Source organism: Nuphar pumila, chromosome 10 (assembly GCF_984573655.1).
Source record: "Nuphar pumila chromosome 10, dmNupPumi1.hap1.1, whole genome shotgun sequence".
Taxonomy (NCBI): Eukaryota; Viridiplantae; Streptophyta; class Magnoliopsida; order Nymphaeales; family Nymphaeaceae; genus Nuphar; species Nuphar pumila.
This window is the reverse complement of record NC_143258.1, coordinates 50,515,062-50,539,565: the sequence shown is the minus strand read 5'-3', so window position 1 is coordinate 50,539,565 and position 24,504 is coordinate 50,515,062.

Here is a 24,504-nt window from a genome sequence, read left to right as displayed (position 1 = left end):
AAAAATTCATAGTGATTCAATCTGGCATATATGTGTTCTAAGGCTGTCAAAAAAATTCAAAGTGACACAATCATGCATATATGTGTTCTAAGGTTGTCAAAAAAATTTCATTCTGATTTAATCATGCATATATATGTTCTAAGACTGTCAAAAAAATTTAGTAGTGATTAAATCATGCATATATGTGTTCTAAGGTTGTAAAAAAAAAAATCATTGAGATTCAATCATGCATATATGTGTTCAATCGCAGTAAAAAAAAATTCAAAGTTATTCAATCATGCATACATTTGTTCTAAGGCTATCAAAAAAATTTCACTGTGATTCAATCAGACTTATATGTTTTCTAATGCTGTCAAAAAACTATTACAGTGACAATATCATGCATATATGCATTCTAAAGTTGTCAAAAGAATTTTATAGTGATTTAATCATGCGTATATATGTTCTAATGCTACAAAAAAAAAGTCATAGTGATTCAATAATGCACATTTGGGTTCTACAACTGTCAAAAAAATTTAATAGTGATTCAATCATGCATATATGTGTTCTAGGGCTCTCAAAAAATTTTTATAGTGATTCAATCATGCAGATATGTGTTCTAATGTCAATTTTTTTTAAAGTGATTCAATCAAGCATATATGTTCTAATGCTGTAAAAAAAAATATTGTGATTAAATCATGCATATATGTGTTCTAAGGCTGTCAAAAAAATTCATAGTGATTCAATCATGCATATATGTGTTCTAAGTTTGTCAAAAAAATTGCATAGTGATTCAAACATGCATATATGTGGTTTAAGGCTGTCAAAAAAATGACATAGTGATTGAATCATGCGTATATTTGTTCTAAGGCTGTCAAAAAAAAATCATAGTAATTGAATCATGCTGATATGTGTTCTAAAGTTGTCAAAAAACTTTTATAGTGATTCGATCATGCATAAATGTGTTCTAAGGCTGTCAAAAAATTTCATAGTCATTCAATCATGTATATATAAGTTCCAAGGTTGTCAAAAAATTTTCATAATGATTCAATCATGCAAATATGTGTTCTAATATTGTCAAAAAAAATTTATAGTGATTCAAACTTGTGTATTTGCGTTCTAAGTACGTCAAAAAAAAAATCATAGAGATTCAATGATGCATATATATGTTGTAAGGCTGTCAAAATAATTTCATAGTAATTCAATCATGCATATATGTGTTTTATTGATGTCAAAAACATTTCTTAGTGATTCAATCATTTATATATGTGTTCCAAGGTTCTAAAAAAAAATCATATTGATGCAATAATGCATATATGTGAAACAAAAAATCATAGTGACTCAATCATAGATATATGTGTTCTAAGGCTATCAAAAAAAATTCATAATGATTTAATCATGCAGATATGTGTACTAACGTTGTCAAATTTTTTTTATAGTGATTCAATCATGCATATATGTGTTCTAAGGCTGTCAAAAAAAATTCATAGTGATTCAATCATAAATATATATATATATATATGTGTGTGTGTGTGTGTGTGTGTGTTCTAAGGCTGTCAAAAAAATTTCATTATGATTCAATCTTGTATATATGTGTTTTGAGGTTTTAAAAAAAAATTATAGTGATTCAATTATGCATACATGTGTTCTAATGCTGTCAATTTTTTTTCATAGAGATACAATTAATCATATATGTGTTCTATGGCTGTCAAAAAAAATTCATAGTGATTTAATCTTGTATATATGTGTTCTAAAGTAGTAAAAAAAAATTCATAGTCATTCAATCATTCATATATGTGTTCTAAGGCTGTAAGAAAAATTTCATACTAATTCAATCATGCATATATGTGTTCTAAGGCTGTCAAAAAATTTCATAGTGATTCAATCATGCATAAATGTGTTCATAATTTATCAAAAAATTATCATAGTGATTCAATCATGCATATATGTGTTCATATTTTATTAAAAAAAATTTAGAGTGATTCAGTCATGCATATTTGTGTTCTAAGGCTGTCGAAAAAATCATAGTGATTCAATCATGCATATGTGTGTTCTAAGGCTGTAAAAAAAATTTCATAGTGATTCAATCATATAAAGATGTGTTCTAAGTTTGTGAAAAAAAAAATAGTGATTCAATAATGCATATATATGTTCTAAGGCTGTCAAAAAAATTTCATAGTGATTCAATCATGTATACATGTATTCCAAGGCTGTTAAAAAAATTTAATAGTGATTCAATCATGCATATATGTGTTCTATGGCTGCAAAAAAAAATTATAGTGATTCAATCATGCATATATGTGTTCTAAGGCTATCAAAAAAATTTCAGTCTCAAGCAATCAAACATATATGTGTTCTAAGGTGTTCAAAAAAACTATTGTGATTCAATCATGCATATATATATTCTAAGGATGTCAAAATTTGTTCATAGTGATTCAATCATGCATATATGTGTTCTACGGTTGTCCACAAATTTTTATAGTGATTCAATCATGCATATTTGTGTTCTAAGTCTGGCAAAAAAAAATTCATAGTGATTTAATCGTGCATATATGTGTTCTAAGGTTGTAAAAAAAATTTCATAGTGATTCAATCATGCATATATATGTTCTAAGGATATCAAAAAAGTTATAGTGATTCAATCTTGCATATATATGTTCTAAGGCTGTCAAAATTATTTTATAGTGAATCAATCATGCATATATGTGTTCTAAGGCTGTTAAAAAAAATTCATAGTAATTCAATCATGCATACATGTGTTCTAGGCTATAAAAAAAATTCATAGTGATTATATCATGCATATATGTGTTCTAAGGCTGTCAAAAAATTTTCATAGTGATTCAATCATGCATAAATATGTTCTAACGTTGTCAAAAAAATTATATAGTGTTCTAAGGCTGTCAACAAAAATTAAAAGTGATTCAATCATGAATATATGTGTCCTAAGCTTGTCAAAAAAAATTCATAGTGATTCAAAAATGCATATATATGTTCTACGGTTGTCAAAAGAATTTTATAGTGATTGAATCATGCATATATGGATTCTATGGCTGTCAAAAAAATTTCATAGTCATTCAATCATGCATATATTTGTTCTAATGATGTCAAGAAAAATTTGTATTGATTCAGTCATGCATATATGTGTTCTAAGGCTGTCACAAAAATTTCATAGTGATTCAATAATGCATATATGTGTTCTAAGTCTGTCAAAACAATATCATTGTGTTTCAGTCATGCATATATGTGTTCTAGGGAGGTCAAAAAAAAATTATAGTGACTCAGTCAAGCATATATGTGTTCAAAGTCTGTCAAAAATTTTTTTTAGTGATTCGATCTAGCGTATATGTGTTATGAGGCTATCAAAAAAATTATATAGTGATGAAATTTTGCATATATGTGTTCAAAGCTTTAAAAAAAACATAGTGATTCAATCTTGTATATATGTGGTTTAAGGTTGTCAAAAAAAACTTGTAGTGATTTAATCATGCATATATGTGTAATAAGGCTGTCACAAAAAATTTATAGAGCTTCAATGATGCATAAATGTGTTCTAAGGTGGTCAAAAAAATTTCATAGTGATTTAATGATGCATATATGTGTTCTAGGCTATCAAAAAAATTTCGTAGTGAATCAATCATGCATATATGTGTTCTAAGGCTGTCAAAAAAATTTCATAGTTTTTCAGTCATTCATATGTGTTCTAAGGCTATTAAAAAAATATCATTATGATTCAATCATGCATATAAGTATTCAAAGGCTATCAAAAAAATTATAGAGTGATTCAATCTTGCATATATGTGTTCTAACGGTGTCAAAAAACTTTCATAGTGACTCAATCATAAATATATGTGTTCTAATGTTGTCAAAAAAATTTGATAGAGATTCAATCTTTTATATATGTGTTCTAAGCCGATAAAAAAAAAATCATAGTAATTCAATCATGCATATATGTGTTCTAGGCTCTCAAAAAAATTTCACAGTGATTCATTGATGGATATTTGTGTTCTAAGGCTGTCAGAAAAATTTCATAGTGATTCACTCATGCTTATGTGTCCTAAGGTTGTCAAAAAAAATTCCTACTGATTCAATAATGCATATATGTGTTCTACGGTTGTCAAAAAAATTTATCGTGATTTAATCAAGCAGATATGTGTTCTATGGCTATCAAAACAATTTCATAGTGATTCAATCTAGCATAACACATATATGTGGGACTAAATCACTACAATTTTTTTTTAGAGCATTAGAACACATAATACGCATGATTGAATGACCATAATTCTTTTTTCACAACCTTAGAACACATATCTGCATGATTGAGTCATAATGAAATTTTTTTGACAACCATAGAACGCATATATGCATCATTGAATCACTATGGAAATTTTTTGCTAGCCTTAGAACGCATATATGCATGATTGATGGAATTTTTTTTACAGCCTTAGAACACATAAACGAATGATTGAATCACTATGGAATTTTTTTGACAACCATAGAACACATATAAGCATGATTTAATCACTATAAATGCGTTTTAATAGACTTAGAACACATATACGCATGATTGAATCACTACAAAAATTTTTTGACTGCCTTAGAACACACATATATGAATGATTAAATCACTACGATTTTTTTTTACAACCATTGAAAACATATATGCAACATTGAATCACTATGAGGTTTTTTTGATAGCTTCAGAAAACGTACATGCATGATTGAATCCATATAATTTTTTTTTAGAGCCTTAAAACACATATTCATGATTGAAGCAGTGTGAATTTTTTTTGACACCCTTAGAACACATATAAGCATGATTTAATCACTATAAATTTTTTTTTTATAGCCTTAGAACACATATATGCAAGATTGAATTACTATAAATTTTTTTGACAGACTTAGACACATATATGCTTGATTGAATCACTATGATTTTTTTTTGACACCTTAGAACACATATCTACATGTTTGAATCAATATGAATTTTTTTTTATAGCCTTAGAACATATATATCATGATTGAATCACTATAAATTTTTTTTGACACCCTTAGAACACATATAAGCATTATTTAGTCACTATAAATTTTTTTTGACAGCCTTAGACCACATATATAAATGATTGAATCAATATGAAATTTTTTTGTAACCTTAGGATACATATATGATGATTTAATCACTATGATTTTTTTTTTCAGCCTTAGAACACATATATGCATGATTGAATCACTATGATTCTTTTTTGACAGCCTTAGAACACATATACGCATGAATTGTCTTTAATAGCCTTAGAACACATATAATTATGATTGAATCACTATGATTTTTTTTGATAGCCTTAGACCACATATATGCATGATTGAATCACAATGATTTTTTTTCGACAATCGTATAACAAATATACGCATGATTGAATCACTATGAAATTTTTTTGCCGCCTTAGAACACTTATATGCATGATTGAATCACTATGATTTTTTTTTGACAGCCTTAAAACACATATATAGAGGATTGAACTACAATGAAATTTTTTTGACAACCTTAGAACACATATGCATGATTTAATCACTAATTTTTTTTTTTACAGCCTTACAACATATACATGCAAGATTGAATGACTGTGAATTTTTTTTGACAGCCTCAGAACACATATATGCATGATTGAATCACTATAAATTTTTCTTGACACACTTAGAACACATATAATTATGATTTAATTACTATGAATTCTTTTTTACAGCCTTAGAACATATATATGCATGATTAAATCACCATGAAATTTTTTCAACAACCTTAGAACACATTTATGCATGATCCAATCACTATGAAATTTTCTTACAGGCTTACAACACTCATATGCATGATTGAATCATAATGATTTTGTTTTTTACAGCCTTAGAACACATATATGGAGGATTGAATCACTACGAATTTTTTTTGACAGCCTGAGAATACATATGCATGATTTAATCACTATGAATTTTTTTTGACAGCCATAGAACACATGTATGCATGATTGAATCACTATGAAATTTTTTTGACTGCCTTAGAACAAATATAAGCATGATTTATTCACTATGATTTTTTTTGACAGCCTTAGAATACATATATGTATGATTTAACCACTATAAATTTTTTTGACAGACTTAGAACACTTATATTCATGATTGAATCACTATGAAATTTTTTGACAACCCTAGATCACATATAAGCATGATTTAATCACTAAGAATTTTTTTTGACACCCTGAGATCACATATATGCATGATTGAATCAATATGAATTTTTTTTGACAGCCTTTGAACACATATCTGCATGATTGAATCTCTATAATTTTTTTTGACTGCCTTAGAACACTTATATGCATGATAGAATCACTATGAAATTTTTTTGAGACCTTAGAACTTATATAAGCATGATTTAATCACTATGTTATTTTTTGACAGCTTTAGAACACATATATGCATGATTGAATCACTATGAATTTTTTTTGAGACACTTAGAACACATATAAGTATGATTGAATCACTATGAAATTTTTAGACAGCCTTAGAACACAGATATGCAGGATTGAATCACCATGACATTTTTTTGACAACTTTAGAACACATATATGGATGACTGAATCACTATGAAATTTTTTTACAGCCTTACAACACTTATATGCATGATTGAGTTACTATGAAATTATTTTGACAACCTTACAACATATATATGGAGGAATAAATAACTATGATTTTTTTTTTATAGCCTTGGAATACATATGCAAGTTTTAATCACTATAGTTTTTTTTTGACAAGCTTAGAACGCATATATGCATGATTGAAACACTATAAAAATTTTTTGACTGCTTAGAACAAATATATGCATCATTGAATCACTATGAAATTTTTTAGACAGCCATAGAACACATATATGCATGATTGAATCACTATGACATTTTTTTGATAGCCTTAGAACACGTATATGCATGATTGAATCCATAAAAAAAAAAAATTGACAGCCTTAGAACACATATATGCATGATTGAATCACTATGATTTATTTTTTGGCCTTAGAACACATATATGCATGATTGAATCACTATAAAACTTTTTGACAGTCTTTGAACACATATCTGCACTATTGAATCACTATGAAATTTTTTTTACTGCCTTAGAACACTTATATGCATGATTGAATCACTATGAATTTTTTTTGACACCCTTAGAACACATATAAGCATGATTTAACCACTATGTTTTTTTTTTGACAGACTTAGAACACATATATGTATGATTGAATCACTATAAAAAAATTTTGATAGCCTTAGAACACATATATGCATGATTGAATCACTATGATTTTTTTTATGTAGCATTAGAACATATATATGCATGATTGAATCACTATGAATTTTTTTTGACAGCCTTAGAACAGATATATGCAAGATTAAATCACTATAATTTTTTTTTACAGCCTTAGAAACCAAATAAGCCTAATTTAATCACTATGATTTTTTTTTACAGCCTCGGGGCACATATATGCATGATTGAATCACTATGAACCTAAGAACACATATGCATTATCGAATCACCATGATTGTTTTTGCAGCCTTAGAACACATATATGCATGATTGAATCACTATAATTTTTTTTATACAACCTTAGAACACATATATACGTGACTGAATCAGTAGATTTTTTTTTTGAGGGCATGAGAACACATAATGCATGATTGAATCACTATAAATATTTTTTGACAAACTTAGTACACATATATGCAAGATTGAATGAGTATGAATTTTTTTTGACAACCTTACTACACATATATGCATGATTGAGTCTCTAGAATTTTTTTTATAGCATCAAAACACATATATGCTTGATTGAATCACTATAAAAATTTTTTGACAACTTTAGAATACATATCTACAAGATTGAGTCACTATGAAATTTTTTTGAAAGCCATGGAACACATATGCATGATTGAATCAAAATGAAATTTTTTTGACTGACTAACAACACATATATGCATGATTGAATCACTATGAATTTTTTTGACAGCCTTAGGACACATATATGCATGATTTAATCACTAGGATTTTTTTTTACAGCGTTAGAACACAAGTATGCGTGATTGAATCACTTTTTATTTTTTTTGACATCCTTAGAAAACATATATGCATGATTGAATCTCTATGAAATTTTTTGCAGCCTTAGAACACATATATGCATAACTGAGTTACTCTGAATTTTTTTGACCGCCTTAGAACAAATATATGCATGATTGAATAACTATGAATTTTTTTTTACAGCCTTAGGACACATATATGCATGATTGAATCACCGTAAAAAAAATTTGACAACCTTAGAACACATGTTTGCATGATTGAATCACTATAGTTTTTTTTTGCAGCCTAAGAACACATATATGTATGATTGAATAACTATGAAATTTATTGATAGCCTTAGAACACATATGGAGGATTGAATCACTATGATTTTTTTTTGATAGCCTAAGAACACATATATCCATGATTTTATTACTATAAAATTTTTTTGACACCCTTAAAACACATATATGGATGGTTGAATCACTATTAATTTTTTTTAACAGCCTTGGAACACATATATGGATAGTTGAATCAGTATGAAATTTTTTTGACAGCCTTCGAACACATGTATGCATGATTGAATCACTATGACTTTTTTTTGCAGCCTTAGAACACATATATGCATGATTTAATCACTCTGAATCTTTTTTGACAACCTTAGAACACATATCTGCATGATTGATTCACTATGATTTTTTTTTGACAGCCTTAGAACACATATATGCATGATTGAGTCTCTATAAATTTTTATTGACATCATCAAAACATGTATATATATGATTGAATTACTATAAAAAAAATTTGACAACCTTGGAACACATATCTGCGGGATTGAGTCATTATGAAAATTTTTTGACAACCGTAGAACACATATCTTCATGATTGAGTAAATATGAAATTTTTTTGATAGTCGTAGAACACATATATGCATGATTGAATCACTATGAAATTTTTTTGACAGCCTTAGAACACATATATGCATGATTGAATCACTATGATTTTTTTTTGACAGCCTTCGAAGACATATATGCCTAATTGAATCACTATGCAATTTGTTTGGCAGCCATAGAGCACAGATATCCATGATTGAATCACTATGAGATTTTTTTGACAACCTTAGAACACATATATGAGTCATTGAATCACTATGATTTTGTTTTTACAACCATAGAACACATATACGCAAGATTGAATCACTATGAGATTTTTTTGACAGCCTTAGAACATATATATGCATGATTGAATCCATACAAAATTTTTTTGACAACCTTAGAACATATATATGCAAGATTGAATCACTACAATTTTTTTTTGACACCGTTAGAACACATATAAGAATGATTTAATCACTATGAATTTTTTTGACAACCTTAGAACATATATGGGCGTGATAGAATCGCTATGAAATTTTTTTGTCACCTTTAGAAGCTATGTAAGCAAGATTTAATCACTATAATTTTTTTTTGACAGCCTTAGAATACATATATGCATGATTGAATCATTGTGATTTTTTTTTGACAGCCTTAGAACACATATATGCATTATTAAATCACTATAATTTTTTTTTCAGCCTTTGAATACATATCTGCATGATTGATTCACTATGAATTTTTTTTGACAGCCTTAGAACACATATATGCAGAATCACTATGAATTTTTATTGACAGCCTTAGAACACATATATGCCAGATTTAATCACTATGCAATTTTTTTGGCAGCCTTAGAGCATATATATGCATGATTGAATCACTATAAGATTTTTTTGACTGCCTTAGAACACGTATATGAATGATTGAATCACTATGATTTTTTTTTTTACAACAATAGAACACATATACACAAGACTGAAACACTATGAGATTTTTTTGACAGCCTTAGAATGAATATTTCCATGATTGAATCCATACAAAGCTTTTTTGACAGCCTTAGAACACATATATACAAGATTGAATCACTACAATTTTTTTTTACACCCTTAGAACACAAACAAGCTTGATTTAATCACTACAATTTTTTTTTGACAACCTTAGAACATATGTGGGCATGATTTAATCACTACAAATTTTTTTTTATACCATTAGAAGACATATTTGCTTGATTGTATCTCTATATATTTTTTTGATAGACTTAGAACACATATATGCATGAGTCAATCACTATGAAATTTTTTTGATAGCCTTGGAACATATACGAGACATATATGCATGATTGAATCACTACAAATTTTTTTTATAGCATTAGAACACATATATGGATGATTGAATGAATATAACTTTTTTTGACAACCTTAGAACACATATATGCATGACTGAATCACTATGAATTTTTTTTTGGCAGCCTTAGAACACATATATGCATTATTGAGTCTCTATAATTTTTTTTAACAGTATCAAAACATATATATTCATGATTGAATCACTATAAATTTTTTTTGACAACCATAGTACACATACTTGCATGATTGAGTCACTATGAATTTTTTTTGACAGCCGTAGAACACCTAACATCATGATTGAGTCACTATAAATTTTTTTTGACAGTCGAAGATCACATATATGCATGATAGAATCACTATGAAATTTTTTAGACAGCCTTAGAACACAGGTATGCAGGATTGAATCACTATGAATATTTTTTGATAGCGTTAGAACACATATATGCATGATTGAATCACTATGGAATTTTTTTGACAGCCTTAGAACACATATATGCATGATTTAATCACTATGAATTTTTTTTTAGACCCTTAGAACATATGTATGCATGATTTAAACACTATGAATTTTTTTTGATAGCCTTATCACACATATATGCATGATTGAATTACTATAAAATTTTTTTGACAAGATTAGAACACATATATGAATGATTGAATTACTATGATTTTTTTTTACAACCATAGAACATATATACACATGATTGAATCGCTATGAGATTTTTTTCACAACCTTAGAACACATATATACATGATTCAATCCATAGAATTTTTTTTGATGACCTTAGAACACATATATGCATGATTAAAACACTATAATTTTTTTGAACACCCTTAGAACATATATAAGCATGATGTAATGACTATGAAATTTTTTTGACAACGATAGAACACATATCTACATGATTGACTCACTATGATTTTTTTTGACAACCTCAGAACAGATATATGCATGATTGAAGCACTATGAATTTTTTTTGACAACCTTAGTACAAATACATGCATGATTGAATCAGTATGAAATTTTTTTGCAGACTTACAACACATATATGCATGATTGAATCACTATGATGTTTTCTTGACATCCTTAGAACACACATATGCAGGATTGAATCACTATTAATTTTTTTGACAAACCTAGAACACATATGTGCATGATTTAATCACATTGATTTTTTTTTGATAGCCATAGAACACATATATGCATGATTTTTTAACTATGAATTTTTTTTTACAACCTTAGAACACATATCTACATGATTGAATCACTATGAATTTTTTTGACAGCCTTAAAACACATATATGCGAGATTTAATCACTATAGAACTTTTCTGACACCCTTAGAACACATATATGCAAGATTTAATCACTATGAATTTTTTTTGCAGCCTTAGAACACATATATGCATGATTGAATCACTATGAATTTTTTTGACAGCCTTAGAATGCAAATATGTAGGATTGAATCACTATGATTTTTTTTGGCCGCCTTAGAATACATATATGCATGATTTAGTCACTATGATTTTTTTTTGAGACCCTTAGAACATATGTATGCATGATTTAAACACTATGAATTTTTTTTGATAGCCTTATCACACATATATGCATGATTGAATCACTTTCAATTTTTTTTGAGAGCCTTAGAAGACATATATGCGAGATTGAATCACTATGAATTTTGTTGACAATCGTAGAACACATATATGCATGATTTAATCACTATGAAATTTTTTTGACCGCCATACAACCCATATATGCATGATTTAAACACTATGAATTTTTTTGACAGCCTTATAACACATATATGTATAATTGAATTACTATGAATTTTTTTAAGACCCTTAGAACACATATATGCGGGATTGAATCACTATGAATTTTTTGACAACCCTAGAACACATATATGCCTGATTTAATCACTATGATTTTTTTTTTACTGCCATAGAATAAATATATGCATGATTTAACCACTATGAATTTTTTTTGACAACCTTAGAACACATATCTACATGATTGAATCACGATGATTTTTTTTGACAACCTTAGAACACATATATGCATGATTGAATCACTATGAATTTTTTTGACAGCCTTAGGACACATATATGCATGATTTAATCACTAGGATTTTTTTTTACAGCGTTAGAACACAAGTATGCGTGATTGAATCACTTTTTATTTTTTTTGACATCCTTAGAAAACATATATGCATGATTGAATCTCTATGAAATTTTTTGCAGCCTTAGAACACATATATGCATAACTGAGTTACTCTGAATTTTTTTGACCGCCTTAGAACAAATATATGCATGATTGAATAACTATGAATTTTTTTTTACAGCCTTAGGACACATATATGCATGATTGAATCACCGTAAAAAAAATTTGACAACCTTAGAACACATGTTTGCATGATTGAATCACTATAGTTTTTTTTTGCAGCCTAAGAACACATATATGTATGATTGAATAACTATGAAATTTATTGATAGCCTTAGAACACATATGGAGGATTGAATCACTATGATTTTTTTTTGATAGCCTAAGAACACATATATCCATGATTTTATTACTATAAATTTTTTTTGACACCCTTAAAACACATATATGGATGGTTGAATCACTATTAATTTTGTTTAACAGCCTTGGAACACATATATGGATAGTTGAATCAGTATGAAATTTTTTTGACAGCCTTCGAACACATGTATGCATGATTGAATCACTATGACTTTTTTTTGCAGCCTTAGAACACATATATGCATGATTTAATCACTCTGAATCTTTTTTGACAACCTTAGAACACATATCTGCATGATTGATTCACTATGATTTTTTTTTGACAGCCTTAGAACACATATATGCATGATTGAGTCTCTATAAATTTTTATTGACATCATCAAAACATGTATATATATGATTGAATTACTATAAAAAAAATTTGACAACCTTGGAACACATATCTGCGGGATTGAGTCATTATGAAAATTTTTTGACAACCGTAGAACACATATCTTCATGATTGAGTAAATATGAAATTTTTTTGATAGTCGTAGAACACATATATGCATGATTGAATCACTATGAAATTTTTTTGACAGCCTTAGAACACATATATGCATGATTGAATCACTATGATTTTTTTTTGACAGCCTTCGAAGACATATATGCCTAATTGAATCACTATGCAATTTGTTTGGCAGCCATAGAGCACAGATATCCATGATTGAATCACTATGAGATTTTTTTGACAACCTTAGAACACATATATGAGTCATTGAATCACTATGATTTTGTTTTTACAACCATAGAACACATATACGCAAGATTGAATCACTATGAGATTTTTTTGACAGCCTTAGAACATATATATGCATGATTGAATCCATACAAAATTTTTTTGACAACCTTAGAACATATATATGCAAGATTGAATCACTACAATTTTTTTTTGACACCGTTAGAACACATATAAGAATGATTTAATCACTATGAATTTTTTTGACAACCTTAGAACATATATGGGCGTGATAGAATCGCTATGAAATTTTTTTGTCACCTTTAGAAGCTATGTAAGCAAGATTTAATCACTATAATTTTTTTTTTGACAGCCTTAGAATACATATATGCATGATTGAATCATTGTGATTTTTTTTTGACAGCCTTAGAACACATATATGCATTATTAAATCACTATAATTTTTTTTTCAGCCTTTGAATACATATCTGCATGATTGATTCACTATGAATTTTTTTTGACAGCCTTAGAACACATATATGCAGAATCACTATGAATTTTTATTGACAGCCTTAGAACACATATATGCCAGATTTAATCACTATGCAATTTTTTTGGCAGCCTTAGAGCATATATATGCATGATTGAATCACTATAAGATTTTTTTGACTGCCTTAGAACACGTATATGAATGATTGAATCACTATGATTTTTTTTTTTACAACAATAGAACACATATACACAAGACTGAAACACTATGAGATTTTTTTGACAGCCTTAGAATGAATATTTCCATGATTGAATCCATACAAAGCTTTTTTGACAGCCTTAGAACACATATATACAAGATTGAATCACTACAATTTTTTTTTACACCCTTAGAACACAAACAAGCTTGATTTAATCACTACAATTTTTTTTTGACAACCTTAGAACATATGTGGGCATGATTTAATCACTACAAATTTTTTTTTATACCATTAGAAGACATATTTGCTTGATTGTATCTCTATATATTTTTTTGATAGACTTAGAACACATATATGCATGAGTCAATCACTATGAAATTTTTTTGATAGCCTTGGAACATATACGAGACATATATGCATGATTGAATCACTACAAATTTTTTTTATAGCATTAGAACACATATATGGATGATTGAATGAATATAACTTTTTTTGACAACCTTAGAACACATATATGCATGACTGAATCACTATGAATTTTTTTTTGGCAGCCTTAGAACACATATATGCATTATTGAGTCTCTATAATTTTTTTTAACAGCATCAAAACATATATATTCATGATTGAATCACTATAAATTTTTTTTGACAACCATAGTACACATACTTGCATGATTGAGTCACTATGAATTTTTTTTGACAGCCGTAGAACACCTAACATCATGATTGAGTCACTATAAATTTTTTTTGACAGTCGAAGATCACATATATGCATGATTGAATCACTATGAAATTTTTTAGACAGCCTTAGAACACAGGTATGCAGGATTGAATCACTATGAATATTTTTTGATAGCGTTAGAACACATATATGCATGATTGAATCACTATGGAATTTTTTTGACAGCCTTAGAACACATATATGCATGATTTAATCACTATGAATTTTTTTTTAGACCCTTAGAACATATGTATGCATGATTTAAACACTATGAATTTTTTTTGATAGCCTTATCACACATATATGCATGATTGAATTACTATAAAATTGTTTTGACAAGATTAGAACACATATATGAATGATTGAATTACTATGATTTTTTTTTACAACCATAGAACATATATACACATGATTGAATCGCTATGAGATTTTTTTCATAACCTTAGAACACATATATACATGATTCAATCCATAGAATTTTTTTTGATGACCTTAGAACACATATATGCATGATTAAAACACTATAATTTTTTTGAACACCCTTAGAACATATATAAGCATGATGTAATGACTATGAAATTTTTTTGACAACGATAGAACACATATCTACATGATTGACTCACTATGATTTTTTTTGACAACCTCAGAACAGATATATGCATGATTGAAGCACTATGAATTTTTTTTGACAACCTTAGTACAAATACATGCATGATTGAATCAGTATGAAATTTTTTTGCAGACTTACAACACATATATGCATGATTGAATCACTATGATGTTTTCTTGACATCCTTAGAACACACATATGCAGGATTGAATCACTATTAATTTTTTTGACAAACCTAGAACACATATGTGCATGATTTAATCACATTGATTTTTTTTTGACAGCCATAGAACACATATATGCATGATTTTTTAACTATGAATTTTTTTTTACAACCTTAGAACACATATCTACATGATTGAATCACTATGAATTTTTTTGACAGCCTTAAAACACATATATGCGAGATTTAATCACTATAGAACTTTTCTGACACCCTTAGAACACATATATGCAAGATTTAATCACTATGAATTTTTTTTTGCAGCCTTAGAACACATATATGCATGATTGAATCACTATGAATTTTTTTGACAGCCTTAGAATGCAAATATGTAGGATTGAATCACTATGATTTTTTTTGGCCGCCTTAGAATACATATATGCATGATTTAGTCACTATGATTTTTTTTTGAGACCCTTAGAACATATGTATGCATGATTTAAACACTATGAATTTTTTTTTATAGCCTTATCACACATATATGCATGATTGAATCACTTTCAATTTTTTTTGAGAGCCTTAGAAGACATATATGCGAGATTGAATCACTATGAATTTTGTTGACAATCGTAGAACACATATATGCATGATTTAATCACTATGAAATTTTTTTGACCGCCATACAACCCATATATGCATGATTTAAACACTATGAATTTTTTTGACAGCCTTATAACACATATATGTATAATTGAATTACTATGAATTTTTTTAAGACCCTTAGAACACATATATGCGGGATTGAATCACTATGAATTTTTTGACAACCCTAGAACACATATATGCCTGATTTAATCACTATGATTTTTTTTTTACTGCCATAGAATAAATATATGCATGATTTAACCACTATGAATTTTTTTTGACAACCTTAGAACACATATCTACATGATTGAATCACGATGATTTTTTTTGACAACCTTAGAACACATATAAGCATGATTGAATAACTATGAATTTTTTTTGACAGCCTCAGAACACATATATGTAGGATTGAATCAATATGATTTTTTTTCCACCTTAGAACACATATATGCATGAGTGAATCACTATGATTTTTTTTTTACAGCCTTAGAACATAAATATGCAAGATTGAATGACTCTGATTTTTTTTTACAGCCTCAGTACACATATATGCTTGATTTAATCACTATGAATTTTTTTTGACACCTTTAGAACACATATATGCATGATTTAAAGACTTTAAAATTTTTTTGAGAGCCATATAACATATATTTGCATGATTGAATCATAATGAATTTTTTTTGTCAACCTTAGAACGCATATCTGCATGATTGAATCACTATGAATTTTTTTTGACAGCCCTATAACAAATAGGTGCATGATTGAATCACTGTGATTTTTTTTGACAGCCTTAGAACACATATACTTACGATTTAATCAATATGAAAGTTTTTTGACAACCTTAGAACACATATATGCATGATTGAATCACTATGAATTTTTTTTTACAGGCTTAGAACACATATAAAGGTTATTTAATCACTATGATTTTTTTTTGATAACCTTAGAACAAATATGTGCATGATTGAATCACTATAATTTTTTTTTGCTACCTTAAAACACATATATGCATAATTGAAGCTCTATGAAATTGTTTTGACAGCCTTAGAACGCATATACGCATGATTGAATCACTACAAAATTTATTTCATAACCATAGAACACATACCTGCTAGATTGAATCACTGTAGAATTTTTTTGATAGCTTTAGAACACATATATGCATGTTTGAATCACTATAAAATTTTTAGACAGCCTTAGAACACATATTCCAGATTGAATCAGTATGGTCTTTTTTTGACATCCTTAGAACATATATATGCATGATTGAATCACTATGATTTTTTTTGACAGCCTTAGAACACATATATGCTGGATTAAATCACTATGAATTTTTTGTTAAAGCGTTAGAACACATATATGAATGATTGAATCACTATGAATTTTTTTTGACAACCATAGAACACATATATGCATGATTGAATCACTATGAGATTTTTTTGACAGCCTTAGCACACGTATATGCATGATTGAATCCATACAAATTTTTTTGACAGCTTTATAACACATATACGCCTGATTGAATCTCTATAACACATATAGGAATAATTGAATCACAAAAATAAGCATGATTTAATCAGTATGATTTTTTTTTTGACAACCTTAGAATACATATATGCATGATTGAGTCACTATGAAATTTTTTTGACAGCCTTAGAACACATATATGCATGATTTAATCACTATGATTTTTTTTTACAGCATTAGAACACATATATGCATGATTGAATCATATGAATTTTTTTTGCGTGATTAAATCACTATAATTTTTTTTGAGAGCATTAGAACACATATATGCATGATTGAATCTATATAAAAATTTTTTGACAACTTTCGAACACATATCTGCATGATTGAATCACTATGAATTTTTTTTGACCGCCTTAGAACACATATATGCATTATTGAGTCTCTATAATTTTTTTTTACAACATCAAAACATATATATGCATGATTGAATCACTATAAATATTTTTCGACAAACTTAGAAGACATATCTGCATGATTGAGTAACTATGAGTTTTTTTTGACAGCCATGGAACACATATCTTCATGACTGAGTCACTATGAAATTTTTCTGACAGCCGTAGAACACATATATACATGATTGAATCACAATGAATTTTTTTCGACAGCCTTAGAACACAGATATGCATGATTTAATCACTATGCAATTTTTTTGACAGCCTTAGAACACTTATATGCATGATTGAATCACTATGAATTTTTTTTGACAGCGTTATAACACATATATGAAAGATTGAATCACTACGAAATTTTTGTTACAACAATAGTACATATATGCGTATGATTGAATCACTATGAGATTTTTTCACAACCATAAAACACATATATGCATGATTGAATCCATACAAATTTTTTTTGACAGCCTTAAAACACATATATGCATGATTGAAACACTACAAATTTTTTAACAACCTTAGAACAGATATAAGCATGATTTAATCACTATGAATTTTTTTTGACCACCATAGAACACATATCTTCACGATTGACTCACTATGAATTTTTTTTGACAGCCTTAGAACAGATATATGCATGATTGAATCACTATGATTTTTTTTTGACAGCCTTAGAACACATATATGCATGATTGAATCAGTATGAATTTTTTTTGCAGCATTACAACACATATATGTATGATTGAATCACTATGAGTTTTTTTTGACAGCTTTAGGACACATATATGAGAGATTGAATCTCTATTAATTTTTTTGACAAACCTAGAACCCATATATGCATGATTTAATCACATTGAGTTTTTTTGACAGCCATAGAAAACATATATGCATGATTTAATCACTATGATTTTTTTTTGACAGCCTTAGAACACATATCTACACGATTGAATCACTGGATTTTTTTGACAGCCTTAGAACGCATATATGCATGATTGAAACACTATAAATTTTTTTTGACAGCCTTAGAACACATATATGCATGATTGAATCACTATGATTTTTTTTGCAGCCTTAGAACACATATATGCATGATTGAATCACTATCAATTTTTTTTGACAACCTTAGAACGCAAATATGCAGTGTTAAATCGCTATGAATTTTTTTTGACAGCCTTGGAACACAAATATGCATGATTTAATCACTATGAATTTTTTTTGACACACTTAAAACAAATATATGCATGATTTAAACACTATGAATTTTTTTTGACAACCTTATAACACATATATGCATAATTGAATCACTATGAAGTTTTTTTACAACCTTAGAACACATATACGCGGGATTGAATCACTATAAATTTTTTTGACAACCCTAGAACGCATATATGCATGATTTAATCACTATGAATTTTTTTTGACAACCATAGAACACATACATGCACGATTGAAACACTATGGATTTTTTTGACAACCATAGAACACATATATGCGGGATTGAATCACTATGAATTTTTTTAACAACCCTAGAGCACATATAAGCGTGATTTAATCACTATGATTTTTTTTTTACAGCCATAGAACAAATATATGCATGATTTAATCACTACGAATTTTTTTTGACAACCTTAGAATACATATCTAGATGATTTAATCTCTATGATTTTTTTTGACAACCTTAGAACACATATATGCGTGATTGAATAACTATGAATTTTTTTTTACAGCCTTAGAACATATATATGTATGATTGAATCACTATGAAATGTTTTTGCTGCCTTAGAACACATATACGTGGGATTGAATCACTATGAATTTTTTTCGACAGCCTTAAAACACATATATGCTTGATTTAATCACTTTGAAATTTTTTTGACACCCTTAGAACACATATATGCATGATTTAAACACTATGAATTTTTTTTAACAACCTTATAACACATATATGCTTGATTAAATCACAATGAATTTTTGTTGATAGCCTTATAATACATATATACATGATTGAATCACTATGATTTTTTTTTTACAGCCTTAGAAGACATATATTCATGATTGAATCACTATGAATTTTATTTCAAAACCTTAGAACACATATAAAGGTTATTTAATAACTATGAATTTTTTTTGATAGCCTTAGAACACATATATGCATGATTGAATCACTATGAATTTATTTTGGTGCATTAGAAGACATATATACATGATTGAATCACTATGAAATTGCAGCTTTAGAACACATATATGTGTGATTGAATCACTACAAATTTTTTTGAGAGCATTAGAACACACATATGCATGATTCAATCACTATAAAATTTATTTCATAACCATAGAACACATACCTGCTTGATTGAATGACTATAGATTTTTTTTGATAGCCTTAGAACACATATATGCATGACTGAATCACTATGAAATATTTTGACAACCGTAGAACACATATATTCAAGATTGAATCAATATGTACTTTTTTTTACATTCTTAGAACACATATATGCAAGATTGAATCACAAATTTTTTTTGATAGCCTTAGAACACATATATGCAGGAATAAATCACCATGAAATTTTTTTTATAGCCTTAGAACACATGTATGAATGATTGAATCACTATGAATTTTTTTTGACAACGATAGAACACATATATGCATGATTGAATCACTATGAGATTTTTTTGACAGTTTTAGAACACCTATATGCATAATTGAATCCATATAAATTTTTTCACTGCCTTAGAACACATATATGCTCGATTGAATCACTATGAATTATTTTTTACACCCTTAGAACACATATAAAGCTGATTTAATCTCTATAAATTTTTTTTGACAGCCTTAGAACATAGATATGAATGACTGAATCAGTATAATTTTTGTTTGATAGCCTTAGAACAGATATAGGAGTAATTGAATGACTATGAAATTTTTTTGCTACCTTAGAACACATATATGCATGATTGAGTCACTATGAATTTTTTTTGACAGCGTTAGAACATATATCTGCATGATTGAATCACTATAATTTTTTTTACAGCATTAAAACATATATATGCATGGTTAAATCACTATAATTTTTTTTTGACAACCATAGAGCACATATCTGCAAGATTGAATACCATAAAATTTTTTGATAGCCTTAGAGCAGATATATGCATGATTTAATCACCATGAATTTTTTTTGATAGCCTTAGAACATAAATATGCATGATTGAATCACTATAAAATGTTTTTGAAGCCCAAGAGCACATATATACATGATTGAATCATGATGAATTTTTTTTTACTGCCTTAGAACATATATATGGAGGATTGAATCACTATGAATTTTTTTTGACAACCTAAGAACATATATATGCAAGTTTTAATCATCATGAATTTTTTTTGACAGTATTAGAACACATTTATTCAGGATGAAATCACTATGAAATTTTTTTTATGACAACCTTAGAACACATATAGAGGTTATTTAATCACTATGAAATTTTTTGGACAGCCTTAGAACACATATATGCATGATTCAATCACTATGATTTTTTTTTTGCAGCCTAACAACACATATATGCATGATTGAATCACTATGAATTTTTTTTGACAACCTTAGAACACATATATGGAGGATTGAATCACTATGAATTTTTTTGGATAGCCTAAGAAAGCATATATGCATGATTGAATCACTACGATATTCTTTTGACAGCCTTAGAACACATATATACATGATTTAATCACTACGAATTGTTTTTTGACAACCTTAGAATCACTATGAATTTTTTTTGCAGCTTTAGAACACATATATGTATGATTAAATCACTATGAAATTGTTTTGACAGACTTAGAACACAAATATGCGTGATTGAACCACTACAAATTTTTTTTAGAGCATTAGAACACATATATGTCTGATTAAATCACTATAAAAGTTATTTCATAACCTTAGAACACATATCTGCATGATTGAATCTCTGTGGAATTTTTTTGATAGCCTTAGAGCACATATATGCATGATTGAATCACTATATAAAATTTTTGACAGCCTTAGAACACATATATGCAAGATTGAATCACTATGGATTTTTTTTTACAGCGTTAGAACACATATCTGCATGATTGAATCTCTATGGAATTTTTTTGATAGCCTTAGAGCACATATATGCATGATTGAATCACTATATAAAATTTTTGACAGCCTTAGAACACATATATGCAAGATTAAATCACTATGGATTTTTTTTTACAGCGTTAGAACACATGTATGCATGATTGAATCACTATAAAAAAATTTTGACAGCCTCAGAACACATATATGTAGGATTGAATAACTATGAAATTTTTTTGACAGCCTTAGAACATATATATGCAAGATTGAATCACTATGGTGTTTTTTTAGCAGCCTTAGAACACATATATGCATGATTCAGTCACTATGAAATTTTTTTGACAACCTTAGAACACAGATAAGATTGATTGAATCACAATGAATTTTTTTTTACAACCATAGATTTTTGTTATAGCCTTAGAACACATATATGCATGATTGAGTCCTTGCAGCTTTTTTTTTTGACGGCCTTAGAACAAATATAAGTTTGATTTAATCACTATGAACTTTTTTTTACAGCCTTAGAACACATATATGCATGATTGATTCACCATGAAATTTTTTCGACAGCCTTAGAACACAAATATGCATGATTGAATCACTATCAAATGTTTTTGCAGCCTAAGAACACATATATGCAAGATTGAATCACTATGAAAATTTCTTGACTGCCTTTCAACACATATATGGAGGATTAAATCACTATGAAATTTTTTTGACACCCTAAGAACATATATATGCATGATTTAATCATCATGAATTTTTTTTGTCAACCTTAGAACACATTTATTCATGATTAAATCATTATGATTTTTTTTCAACAGCTTTAGTACACATATATGTATCATTGAATAACTATGAAAATTTTTTTACAGCCTTAGAACACATATAAGCATGATTTAATCTCTATGAATTTTTTTCGACAGCCTAAGAAGACATGTATGCATGATTGAATCACTATAAATTTTTTTTGCAGCCTAACTACAAATATATGCATGATTAAATCATAATGAAATTTTTTTGACAGCCTAAGAACACATATTTGCATGATTGAATCACTATGAGATTTTTTTGACAGCCTTAGAACACATATATGCATGATTGAATAGCTATGAATTTTTGTTGACTTCCCTAGAACACAAATAAGCATGATTTTATCAGTATGATTTTTTTTTGACAACCTTAGAATACATATATGCATGATTGAGTCACTATGATTTTTTTTTGACAGCCTTAGAACACATATATGCATGATTTAATCACTATGAAGTTTTTTTGACAGCATTAGAACACATATATGCATGATTGAATCATATGAATAGTTTTTGACAACTGTAGGACGCATATGCATGATTAAATCGCTATGATTTTTTTTTACAGCCTTAGAACGTCATTATATATGCAAAATTGAATCACTATGAATTTTTTTTTACAACCTTAGAACACATATAAACAAGATTTAACCACTATGAAAATTTTTTAACAGCCTTAGAACACATATATGCATGATTGAATCACTAAGAATTTGTTTTGAAAACCATAGAACACATATATACATGATTGAATCACTACGAAATTTTGTTGACAACCTTAGAACACATTTAGGCATTATTCATTCACTATGAATTTTTTAGACTGCATTAGAACACATATGTGCTTGATTGATTCACTATGAATTTTGTTTTTAGCCTTACAACACATATATGCATGATTGAATCACTCTGAATTTTTTTTTGACAGCCTTAGAACACATATATGCATGATCGAATCACTATGAAATTTTTTTAATAGCCTTAGAACATATACTCTTGATTCAATCACTATGACTTTTTTTTGACACCATTAGAATACATAAATGCATGATTGAATCACTATGATTTTTTGACAGCATTATAACACATATATGCATGATTGAATCACTATGAATTTTTTTTTGCAGCCTTAGAACACATATATGCATGATTGAATCACTTTGAAATTTTTTGGTAGCCTTAGAACACATATATGTATGATTGAATCACTATGATATTTTTTTTGCTGCTTTAGAACACATATCTGCATGATTGAAGCACTATGAAATTTTTTTGACGGCCTTAGAACACATATATGCATGATGGAATCACTATGA